The sequence below is a fragment of the Anopheles funestus genome, chromosome 2RL (assembly GCF_943734845.2).
Source record: "Anopheles funestus chromosome 2RL, idAnoFuneDA-416_04, whole genome shotgun sequence".
Classification (NCBI taxonomy): Eukaryota; Metazoa; Arthropoda; class Insecta; order Diptera; family Culicidae; genus Anopheles; species Anopheles funestus.
This window is the reverse complement of record NC_064598.1, coordinates 95,439,870-95,451,963: the sequence shown is the minus strand read 5'-3', so window position 1 is coordinate 95,451,963 and position 12,094 is coordinate 95,439,870. Positions and strand designations below refer to the sequence as shown.

At 39.3% G+C, this 12,094-nt stretch overlaps 1 protein-coding gene across 1 annotated transcript in view; it reads right to left on the bottom strand.

Moving 5' to 3' along the window:
• The window catches only part of LOC125763339 (laminin subunit alpha-1), a 272,329-nt gene that overhangs the window by 206,563 nt on the left and 53,672 nt on the right, over window positions 1–12,094 (bottom strand). The gene's annotated exons all lie outside the window — the stretch shown is intronic.

The window sequence follows — 12,094 nt, the reverse complement described above, 5'->3', positions numbered from 1 at the left end:
GAAAAATGATTAACTTTCAATTCTCTTTAGTCAGAAAACTTTTATGTTAAAATCTTTAATGTAAACTGGGGTTTAAATCTATCTGGGACAATTTTATTTTGTTTGCGATTTCATAAGCTCGAACTACGATCAAAACTTTCGCAGTTACCTTATCGTATCGCTTCGTAAGAAAACGACTAACAAACACAAAATCAACGAACATCAAGTCTCGAGCATGACGATAAACGCTCCGAATTGATTTTGTCTATTTATAATCAAAGCGAAAAGGCCACCAATTAGACTAAATATGAGAGTATTGCGGTAGCCAAACGAACGCATTCCGGCAAAACGTAATCCTTCGGTTCGGACTAACCACGCCAAGAGAGTAGTCGACCCGCAAACAGTGAGAAAACGGCCAAAGGAAAAGTGCTGAAATAAATGAGAAAATGCAAACGACTAATGTAGAGAAGATTAGGACGGTTGTGATTAAACAGATGAAAAAACAAACTCATCTACTGATTGAGCAATCAGACAGAGAATTTTAGCCTTCCAGATCAACAAATCACGTGATTTTATTTATTTTTTTCGCATTCGAATATTTTCACATTAAAAGAGAAAAATATAACAAAACGCATATTATTATTCATGCTCTTAACTTCTCTCTGTACCTGCCTTGTAAGTTGTTTTGTTGTGCTGAAAATATGCATCACCTAAGCTTACATCTGTTCGACGTCGGTAAAGAGCGTATTGTGAAGTTTATAATTAGACGGTGAAAGATTTATTGTTTGTTAAAAGCTTCCTGCAACTCGTCTGAGCTGGAAGCAAATTCGAGACTTTTATGAGACCGGCCGAATGAATTACGCCTATCGTGGAGAGCTATAAAGGTTGCAATTTAGACTTCGCGCACTGATCGTTTGGTGAAGAAAACTTATTGAAATGGGAAATGGTAAATGGGTTTGAAGTGAATTATAATAAGCATTAATCTTTAGCCGTGTTTCGCATTCATTACTAAGCAGAATAAATGTGTAATGTTGTTTATTATTATTAGTCTAATGATTAATATTGCTCTAATATATACGTAAAGTCTCTAATATACGTAGATAAGTCAGATAGTAATTTTAGTGTAATTATGAAATGAAAAATCCTCAAATCCTCAATGTCCTAACCATTTCTTATACTCGTAGCAAAATAATCAGAATTTGTTGACTTTTTATATTCCAAATTCTCCACTGAAATGTTGTCACAATTCCATTGTTGGAGTCGTTTGGTCAGAAGTTAACAGAAACAGGGCAACACCTAAAGCTGAATATCTGGGAAGATGAAATGATACGTGCGAAAAAGATGAGAAATTATTCCAAAATCCTTCACCAGACATTCTTACGCTCTGCTTCATCAATCTTCATTCGTTTGAAGTGTCAGCATGGTTCGCTTCAGTCTGTTGTGGCAGTCAGTTCTAAGCTTTATCAGCAAGTTCCGAGTGAAGTTGTAGAGTTTTGTGTCAATCATCAACATCATCCGGCAACTTAGGGCGAATCGAGCATCAGGTGCTGTGAGGAATCTGGTTACCTATTTTTCCCGATTTTTCCCGTTGCGTCAAGAAAAGCATGATATTCATGTTTGTTGAAAATCTGTGGTCATGATTTACTAATTTGGGTTGAGTTAAAATGAACATGGTTTTGGTGACAATATATTAAAGTTTTATACAAAATTCATTGGATGAGTTTCTCTTTTATATCGCCTGAAAAAACAATCAACCTTTGAAAATATCAATCTAGCAAAGTTCCAATAAGTTTAAGTGTAATAAATAACAAATGGTAAGTAAAATCAAGGACAAAAGTTTAGGCAAACTCTACACTCCGCTAACAAAATGTTAGCTTTAGTATTCCAATCACACAACGCTTAGGAAACATCATTCAAATGACACTCATTTCATTAAAGCAAATTAGAGAAACATCCAGCCCCATCCATCCGTCCGTCCGGGTCCGTCTCTTTCGGACGCTACTTTGCGAAAAACTTAGCTAATGCTTTTCTTTACGTCGCTAATAATGATTAGGTAGCAAAAACCCGGGGATCAATTCGTTGTGAGTCCCATCACTGTAATTCCCCAAAGGATGGGACAGATATAATCGAAATGGGAAAACTTTGTCCTTCATCCCGTCCTACAGGTCAACAACAACGGATGGCAAGTGGATGGTGTCCATTTTGTTTTTTTTTTGGATATACGAGAAGTGTGTTTCCTTAAACAATTATTGTACCAACTCGACAATGCTACCCAACGGGACCGTCTTATGGAAAATTGTTTGCCACTGTTATTTCTCATTTGCAACAAAACGACTCAAAGTGTGTTAAGCAATATACAATAATCCCAATCAGGCACACGCTTGCCAAGTTTGTCACACCACCACCGACCATCGTAGCGTTTTATTGTCCCGCCTGCCCTGCTTGATCTTTGGTCGAGATTGGTAACGATGCTGAAGATGCTGAAGAAAATCCACTCCAGGAGCGTCTATTTTTGGAACCATTCATTGCTTCAAAAAGTTCGTCTACAGTGCGCAATGAGCTGACGTGGTTTTGTATGGGGTTTTTTGCAGGAGATGGTTGGCAAACGTGTTGAGGTCAGGGGAGAAATAAGACGAGCACCTATCTTCAATGGTTATGTTTAAGATGTCCTTTGGCACGGGCAATGCTTGAGGTATCGTCCGGGTGAAGGATAAAGCGATTGATAAGAAGAAAAAAAACTAGATCAAATCGAAGACTTACTGGCCATTCTAGTCTCTATCCCTCTATCCCTGTGATCAATGCTTTTGCAGTGTCCATACCTAGAATTTCACGCACACAATCAGTGGATAAAGGCACTATCTTCCAAACACTTCCACAGCACAAAAGCAATTGATGCGAAGGAATATGGAGCATGGAAAATGGGTACCGTTTGATAAAAGTTTCACGTTTATGATTAAACTAATTTTTTTCCCAACCGAATGGTGAAGTGGAGCGTTCTGCATACAAGATTTGCTCACTGTTGAAGATTCTGCTGCACTTGAAAATGCTAAGGCATGAAGATAAAGACAAAAGCAGTACTACCATTTACTGCCAACGAACTGGCACTCCACTACACACTCCGGCGTTCAACACTGTTTGCCTGTTCGAATGATGCGTCGTAATGTGCAAAGAAGGAAAAGTTTCACCATTTTTGACGTGCGTCGTTTTTCACGCTCACACTTATGTTTTCCCTTTTTTTTTGGGAGGGGTAAGTTTCGTTAAAAGTTCTACTACCAGCTTTGTTTGTATTCGTGCAGAACGCTTCGGGTTCGGGTAATAACGTCGATTAAGGACTGGAGTAACTTTCTCTTCAGTGACCAACTCATTTGCATTCCTGTCGAATATGATAGAGTTGAAGTTTTCCCTTGCAAAGAATGTCCAAAAAAAAATTTAAGGTGAAAAGAACAAATCCACAGTGAAAAGTTTGCATGTGGTGCTCACTTTTCTTCTATCGTTTGCTCATTTATAGTGCGCTCTAGTTTTTTAATGTTTGGATAAAACATCATTAAAATTACCATTTTTTCTTATTAATAGTTTACATTACACTTTGTTCTATTTAGTTCATGATAATTTGGCCAACTTAAAAAAACTCGAGAAAGCTATAATATTTAGTATAACTTTGTGTACTTTTTGTAACCACTAATCAAACAAAATCAATCTAGAGCAAATAGGTACTTTTGGTGGTTGTACTTTTACCCATGCTTGGAAAATGGAATGAATTAAAACTTTTCCACCCTACATATGCTCAAGTGTGTGCAAGTATGTGCATAATGAGAGGGTATGGGCCACACCTTATCCTTCAGTGTACACACGGCACAAATTAAACAAGAAAAGTTTCTCAAACGAGTTTTGCCATGAATTACATTTGAACAGATGTAGGAACATACACGATTAGGATTAAATAAACTTTGTTCATTTCGGGCAGTTATTTATAGAACCATATACAACATACAATGTACCAACCATTTTATGTAAAAATGGCATGTTTCTTCTAACAAAAAAATTGCAAGTTGAAAGGTTATGATGCTAAAATTTCCAACACAATTTAGCATGAAAATGTATATAATCATCACGATAAGTCGATATAATTTTTGATAGTCCGAGTTAGCCGTTAATATATTATGTCCGTCTAACGTCTAATCTCGTACATGAAATTTCCATCGTGAATACGTGCTTAAGTCTTCCGTGAAGTCACTGATGAATGTGCAAATGCAATAAGCGGACGGGTTACTGGATGCCTGTCTGTTACCTTACCAGGAAGTTTCTACAAATCCGTTGAAATAATGGAAATTAAATACTCACTTGTCAGCAGCAATTACACGTCACTTGCATTATCCAGTTACCAGTTTGGATCTGCAAATAAGTAGAGCGAATAGTCGCATCAGGACGTATTCATAATGAAATCAGTATTCATCACAGCGAGAACAATTGATATATGCTTTAGGTTTGTGCTTGATTATTATTTAAAATTATAAATATCATTAATAAACCTTCTGCAAAATATACATTTGTGCAAATAAATTATCAAAAAAAAATCACAATCACATTCCGATAACGATATCAATCTGCAGCTTCTAGTTAAAATATCCGGTGTCCATTAGTGTTCATCATCATACCATATCAAGGTACTCATTAGCCCCGTTGAAAGATGAAATGATATTTTGCAGAAATTATCATTACGATGCCATTGAACCAGAACGGTTTGTGTTTGTGTGGCAACAGGCCTGCTCTGCTAAATGAAATTTTGGTCGCCCAAAAAGGAAAGATAACGAGAATGACTTCCTACGAAAGTCACCATGACCGCAGCATAATGGGCGGTCTTTCTATTCAACGTTTGTCATCAACGATGTTGCTAACGGAAGGGACAACCTCCACAAGGGAAAAAAACCCACCAAAAGCTCCGATTCGTTTTAGGACATTCTTTTGATGCTAGAAGTACCATTACATCTTTATGAATGCGATGAGAATAGGTGGGTTAGGTTATTAGCAAAAGTGAATAGATATGTTCATTTTTATATGTAATTTTCATTGATTTCTTTATTTTATCGTCATAATAAGTCTGATTGGCAAAGAAAAGGCTGTTCATCAATAAAGCTAATCATCAGAAGAGTAGGAAAATGATTCCAACGTATTCCAATGTATTCTAATGTATGATAACATTAGAGTAAATGTTACCTGACTCAAGAAATAACCTAAAAATATAACAAAATGGGAACTTACTGTTTTTTCTATAGACATTCACCGATGTGTAGCCATTAGCACCAATACTTTCCGTAGACAGTTTTTGAGTATATCTATTTTTGCATTAATCTCTTATCAAATGCACCTTTGGACAGCAACAATCTGTGTCCCAAAATTGTTGGACACAAAAGGAAAAGACACACATGAAACTGTTCCATTAATCCTATTCATTGTGGTCATAAATCTGATTTACGAACTGGTGATTTATTTATGCGAAAGTCACCGTTAAATCCCACCGATTGCATTCTGACCCCGTTGACAGCTTGCCTTCGGTAAACGAATGTAAAATTTTAAACTACATTTGCCCGTGCCCGTGTACACGGACATGACGATAGCTGGGACGTGGCGATCGCACGTACCGTGAATTATTTCACAGCTTTATGAATTTCTAACGTCTAGTCTCGCGTCACATGTCACCGTACAATGAAGGGACCCAGACGGCCGTGCATACGGTTTCAATGAATCAGCTTCACTCATCTTCCCCGCACGACGACACCCCGGATTCCGGGTTGCAAGTGCTTTGACTTCAAAACGGGAGCTCCCGATAGTGGCCGAAAATCAGAGCGCATTGCGGTCAATGTGGTCAAGCAGTAGGGCAATGGAACGCAAGCTCGAAGCGAATTGTGCATTATTTATTATTCATCAAGCAGCCAGAATTGCAGATGGATTCCGTTGCACACGAGTCGCACGAAACGAAATTGGGGTAGATAGAATAGGTCACTTTAGATAGCACTAGCACTAGGTCCTGCCTATTGCATCGCCAGCATGTGATGTGGAAAGTTTTGGCTTCGGTGATGAGCACTGAGCTGTTCCACTTTTGACACAGTTTTGAGAGTTGAGTTGAGAATTAAAAATGTGCTTTGATGTCATGAAATGGACGTTTTCTGTACTAACTAATCTAAACTAACTTTATGGCGTAATGGTAATTGGATTGTACTATGCAAAATTAAATACACGAGTAGAGGAACATATAAAAGTGTATGAACTATTCTCGGAAGCTTAGGACTGCTAATATGGAGTACACTGGCCACAGCGAAAGAGATGAGTGCTTGGGAAACTCGGAGTAGAATGTTTGGCTAATCAGCAATCGCCGGTCTACAGTGAAGGGTTGGAGGCGGACAAATGGAGCCAGATAGTTGGGCGATTGGATAAATGTTTTGTTGGTAGTTCGGTGTCGAATATCTACCATCTTGCCGTCGCAAGTGTGCTGCGGAAGGTACACAGCGAGTCCGATATGAAATCGTTGGAGAATGTCGAACGAGCGAACCGATTTTGCAATGAAAAGATCGAAGACTTGCCCATCTTCCCGTACGAGGAAGATGAAGCAGGCCCGGAACCGGAGGAAATTCCTGTGGTATTGCGAAAGAAGCGTCGGTCGGCCTCGAAAAAGGGCAAGAAAAGGCACAATGATGCGGGTCAGCCGGAATCGGCCCAGGATATGTTTCTTCGATTGATGAATCTTGCCGAGGCGGGACAGGAAGTGGAAGAAGATGACGAAGATGGTGAGGACGACGAGCAGGACTTTGAGCGAACCGGCACAGGGAATGATAATGCCGAGGGTGAGTACAGCGAGAACGAAAGTGCAAGTGAGCTGAGTGAGGAGGAGCTGGAATGTTTGGAGTTGGCAGTAATGGACGAACGTGCCGAATCCTCGGTTACGCAGGAACGCTTCGAAGGACCGGATGCATCGTCACACTTCGACGCCGATAGGGAACTGTCGAGTGAGGAACTGTTCCAGCGGAAACGGGAAGCACGTTTGCAAAGAATGGCTGAGCTCAATTCCAGGTTGGACCGATACTCGTCACCAACACCGTCGGCATCCCCTGCGGAAGTTCCACAGACAGCAGCGAACGAGGGAACGAGCAGCAGTGTAGACAAGACCGACGAACAGGTAGCGCTGAGTGAGGATGAACAGAAATACCTGCAAAGACGTGCCGAGCGGTTGGAGCGGCTTGAGCGCGAGGCGAAGGAGTTCCGCAATAGGCTTTCGAAAACGGTCCATCGGGGAACCGAAATAGCGGCACAGATCGACGAGATCCACAATGGGTTCATGGCCCGGCAATCGGAATCATCTCCCGTAGCTGGATGCTCAGGTGTGGCACAGACGAACGACAAGGTAGACCTGTCCTGCCTCACAGACAAAGAACGTGAGTACACATCGGCACGGACCGAGCGGCTTGAACGGCTCGAGAACGAAAGTCAGAAATTGCTGAGACAAATGAATCAAACAATCCGACGCGGAAGTAGTCTCACGACGAAACTGGACATGCTGCACACTCGGTACGGTTCCCCGGCGACTAATGAACCGGAAGCAAGCGTCGAAACCAACAGCTCAGAACAAATGAAGCCTAGCGATGAATCTGGGCCAATAGAATCTTGCCTGGCAGAATCGACAGAGTTGTCAATTCGGCAGGATACTGTTACGGAGCAGGAGCAGCAGCAAGATTACAACGTAGCCGGACCTTACATGCCCATGGGACCAATAGAGCTAGTGCTAGTGTCGGACGAGGAAGTAATGGAAGAAGTAAGGATCCTTTTGAAATGTAAAATGGCAATGTTTAGCTATCGCCACCTTAATATTAAAGTAAATTCCGATAGTTGGACAATCACACTTGAAATGAAACTGAATTAAAATAAACACATTCATCATTTGAAGACATAAACGATGAAGTAGTTGATGAGGATTTAAGTGCTTTTAGCAATTCCAGCGGACACAAGTCCTTTTTTAAATGTGTTGAAAACTATTGGACACGATAATGTCCCATTTGCCAAACAATCTGGCATTCTGGCATCTGGTAACAATCTCTCTCTCCCTCTCTCTAGCCATTCGAGGGCTTACATGCCATAAAACTAATTAAAACTACATCCAAAAGCACAAACTGTCCCATTAACTGGCGTACCGTTCCAGCTCGACGGAGTTAAAATGCAGTTCTGGGCGCTGGAGAATCTTCTAATCACACCGCTCTTTATTGTCCTTCGGGACACTTGTAAAATGAAATTATCTATCCACAGCCAAACGCCAGTGGACAGGGAAAGGTTAAATTTAATCGAGAGGAAAATAGTGTCTACTGTCTCACATCATACGGTTGCCCTCGCTTTTTTGGCACCACAGCCTCAGTTGGTCTTGGCTGGCCATTTCTAGCTTTCCTTGACTTTATCTATCCTGTTTGTAGCTGGGATATTCAATCTTGCGTACGGAGGCGACTGGATATTAATGGGAATCGCCACCGGTGCAGTTGTGTGAGGCCCAAGCGCCCTTACCACTAAACCACGTTCGCCAACCCCCTTGGTTTATGTAGCTCGGGTTTTAATGGTACACGCTTCGGAATGGAATTCTTGCGTATCCTGTGTAGGACTGGTACCCCACAAAAGACAATCAGTAGTTCGACCATCGGGTCAGGACTGGTAAACAAGGTTTTAAGCAAGCGAATGGATGGAAATGGAAAACTCATAAGTTAAATTAATCGACCCCTGGGATTTGGTGCTGGGGTTAACCCCCGTCACAGAGACACGGGTTTTGTGAAGCAAGTTCAACGGAGCAAATAGTTTTAGTTTTGCTGCTGGAAAGGAAAGCGATACATAAAAATGAAGGCGGTTTTCGAAGATTTTCCAAGAAAAGATGTAGTGTGAGTTTTCCTTTGTCCTATCGATTTTCTTATTCTTGATAGTTTTAAATTAAGATGTGGTCGATTTACAAAGACCAAGAAGAAATTTTGCTAAATTGAGTGTCCGTATTTCATAAAAAAATAAATAAATTATTCTAAAAAACCATTAATATTTAGTTCTCTCTCTCTCTTCTTGGGTTTAACGACCTTACAGCTCACGCCGGCCATTTCAGACTTACTAGACTTATTTTTACCACCAAAATTTATAAATGTGATATATTTTCATGCAAATTTGTTGCAATTTGTTTCTTTTCACTCAAATAATGCTTTAAATTCAAAAAATAATAAAAAATCAGAAAAAAATTTTAAAAAAATTTTCAACTCGAAAATTTCATAAGGCTTACCCCTTACGTTTTTTTTGGGAAATTTTGCAAAAAAAAAAATAAAATTGATTTATTTTAATGCCAATTGGTTGCAATGTGTTTCTTTTCACTCGAGTAATGCTTTAAATAAAAAAAAGAGTGAAAAATAATAAAAAAATAAAAAAAATTCAAAAAAATTAAAATTTACTAAGGCTCATTTTTGCACCAAGTTTTGCCTATAACTCGGTCGGTATCCAACGGATTGCCAATCTTTAACCTGTGATCGATAGATGGCACCAATGGCTACATTTTCTTCTTCGAGGAATTGCCTGCGCTATTATATGGATCCAACGCATGGGGAACATGTTCTTCAGCAAATATGCTTGTTGTACAAAGAGTGCAAAATAAGTTCCTCAAAATGATCCTCAATTTACCTGTTAGATACGGCACCAACGATCTCCACAAATTAGCGCAAATACCAATGATCAGCGACAGGATAAGTACAAATTTGGATCGCCTTATAAATAGCAGCATGCAATCCAGTTCTACTCTTATACGAGATCTCTTTTTGTAAACAACGTAATAATTCTTTTTAGTAATAGGTTAATTATAATATTTAATATTTTAAGTAGTTGTAAGATAGTCCTAAGGTTTTGATATTTTGACGCAGGTCAAATCATGAAAGATTCACTTTCCACCTTATAATTGTTCTCATACCAATTCTTTATTCGTTAAATTACTTTAGCTCATAGTTTTCAAAACTTCAAAGAACTAAAATTCACACTATAGCGTAAATACCGAGTTGTAGTAAACCTATACAGTACAAACTATGTTCATGTACATTTATAACTCTATAATTGGATTAATAAATCTCACCATTTTTTGTTCTTAAAAAAAAAAAAAAAAAACTTCTTCGAGGAACCAAGTTCCTTACCATGTTTGAGAAAATGTAAAATTTTCCTCATTTTTGAGCCATTTAGCAAAATTTATAAATGTGATATATTTTCATGCAAATTTGTTCCTTTCAATTATTGTTTAAGTGCACTGTGTCAATTACATCTCCTTAACCTTTCCCTCCAACTTTATTCACAAAGTTATTCCTTTTTCTTCGTTCTATTCAATGATTGATAAACTGTCTAAACTTCCTCCTATCATCAATTGTCCCACAAGGGAATGTTATCTTAATCTTTCACATGTTTGTCTGGCACATGGAAAGGTTCGGTTTTTGGGAACGCATCCTTATGGGATTTGCTAACGTGTTGATTGTTAACGCATCATTCCGACGATATCCCTTACCGAAGCAATCGTTTAGCCGTTTAACTTTCAGATGGATCACTCACCAGTCCAACGGGCGGAGACTTCCTGTCGAGCACGAGATGGTTTGAGTTGACTGAACACACAGTTTGATTTAGTTTCCAGCTGATCAGGCATCAACCAGCGACTAAGTTAGCAAACAGTTACTACTACAGTCTAGCAATAGGCAAACCCGGTTTGGGGGAAATTGATCGGTTTAATATTCATGAGCATAAATTAAGCGTCTCTTTAGTTTTTGGCCGGGAAAGTTGAACGGTTTTTCGAAATAGTGTGGCATTTACAGCGCAAAATAATGAAACGCTCGTCAGCACAATATGCTTCACTCCGGGATCCGGTTTGTTTTGGGTCGAACGATTTGCTTAGACTAGAGTTTTGGATCGTTCGTTCCGGGCGTGTTAATTGCAGCTCAGGGAGGGATAATATTTATCGACTAAAGTGTTGGGTTCACTTTTGTTTAGAAACGGTAAATTATGTTTTTGCAAAGCACAGCTATTATCGAATCAATTTATGATTTTGGATAAATTGCATGGAATAATAATAGAAACAATGTCCTTTTATCAAAATTTCCTAAACTTTATTGTTTAAAAATAAATTCACTTGCTTCTGTTTGTAGGTCAAATGGGATTTTATCCTATTTATCATCATACACCATTATCGTACAACAGACTGATGAAATAGAGTCGGAATAAAGTCCAACAAAATCATCTATGCCTTGTGAAGAAGAATCGATAATAATCGAAACTCTATTGCAAATTAATTTAGAACTTCATACATCGTTTCTTGGGACTCAAACCCTTCTTACCTTCGATCGAATTACGCTGTCTGTTCATCGAACGATGCATATTTCATTGATCCAATTTCGTTCGTTAAAACTCGCTTGTTCGATGTGCATTCGTCAATCTCCCAAACCTCCCTGAGGGCGCCATTGCAAGACGCAGTCTTCCTTGTTCTGGCTGAGAAACTTCGCTGCTTCGTTCTTCTCTACAACTCGAGGCAATATCTAAAAGGTGATCCAAAATAGGCAATACTGATGGATCCACCGGATGAAATGTTCAACACGATGTAGTGCAAGTTAAAACAAGCTTTTCCTCCACTAACCACGGAACTCCACGTTTGTGAATTGGAGGGATGTGGTAGGCCACATCCAGAGGCGTTTAAATGTCGAGAAAATGTGTCTCTTTTTCAATTCAAACTACTAATGAGAATGTTTCGGGTGACGAACTTTAGAACTCCATCCGACCTGTTTCTCGGGAGTTTACAGCGTGATGTCTATGGAGTTAGGAATGGATGAATGTTAAACTAAGGAATTATGTTCCTCTTTCAATGCAAGCAAATGGAAAAATGTGAAATCGCGCCACATATTGTTTGCAAATGGATTAAGAATCATTTTACGACCTAATGCTTCGATATCCTTCGAAATAGCGAATCCAACAAGCTTTGAGGGGAAACCGTCCATTTCCAGTTCATCACAACAAGTTGTAAAAGCAGCCACAGCCGATGGATTGCGTCGTAATTTCCACCAAAACGCACAGATCGCCCGAGTATTTTTCCTAC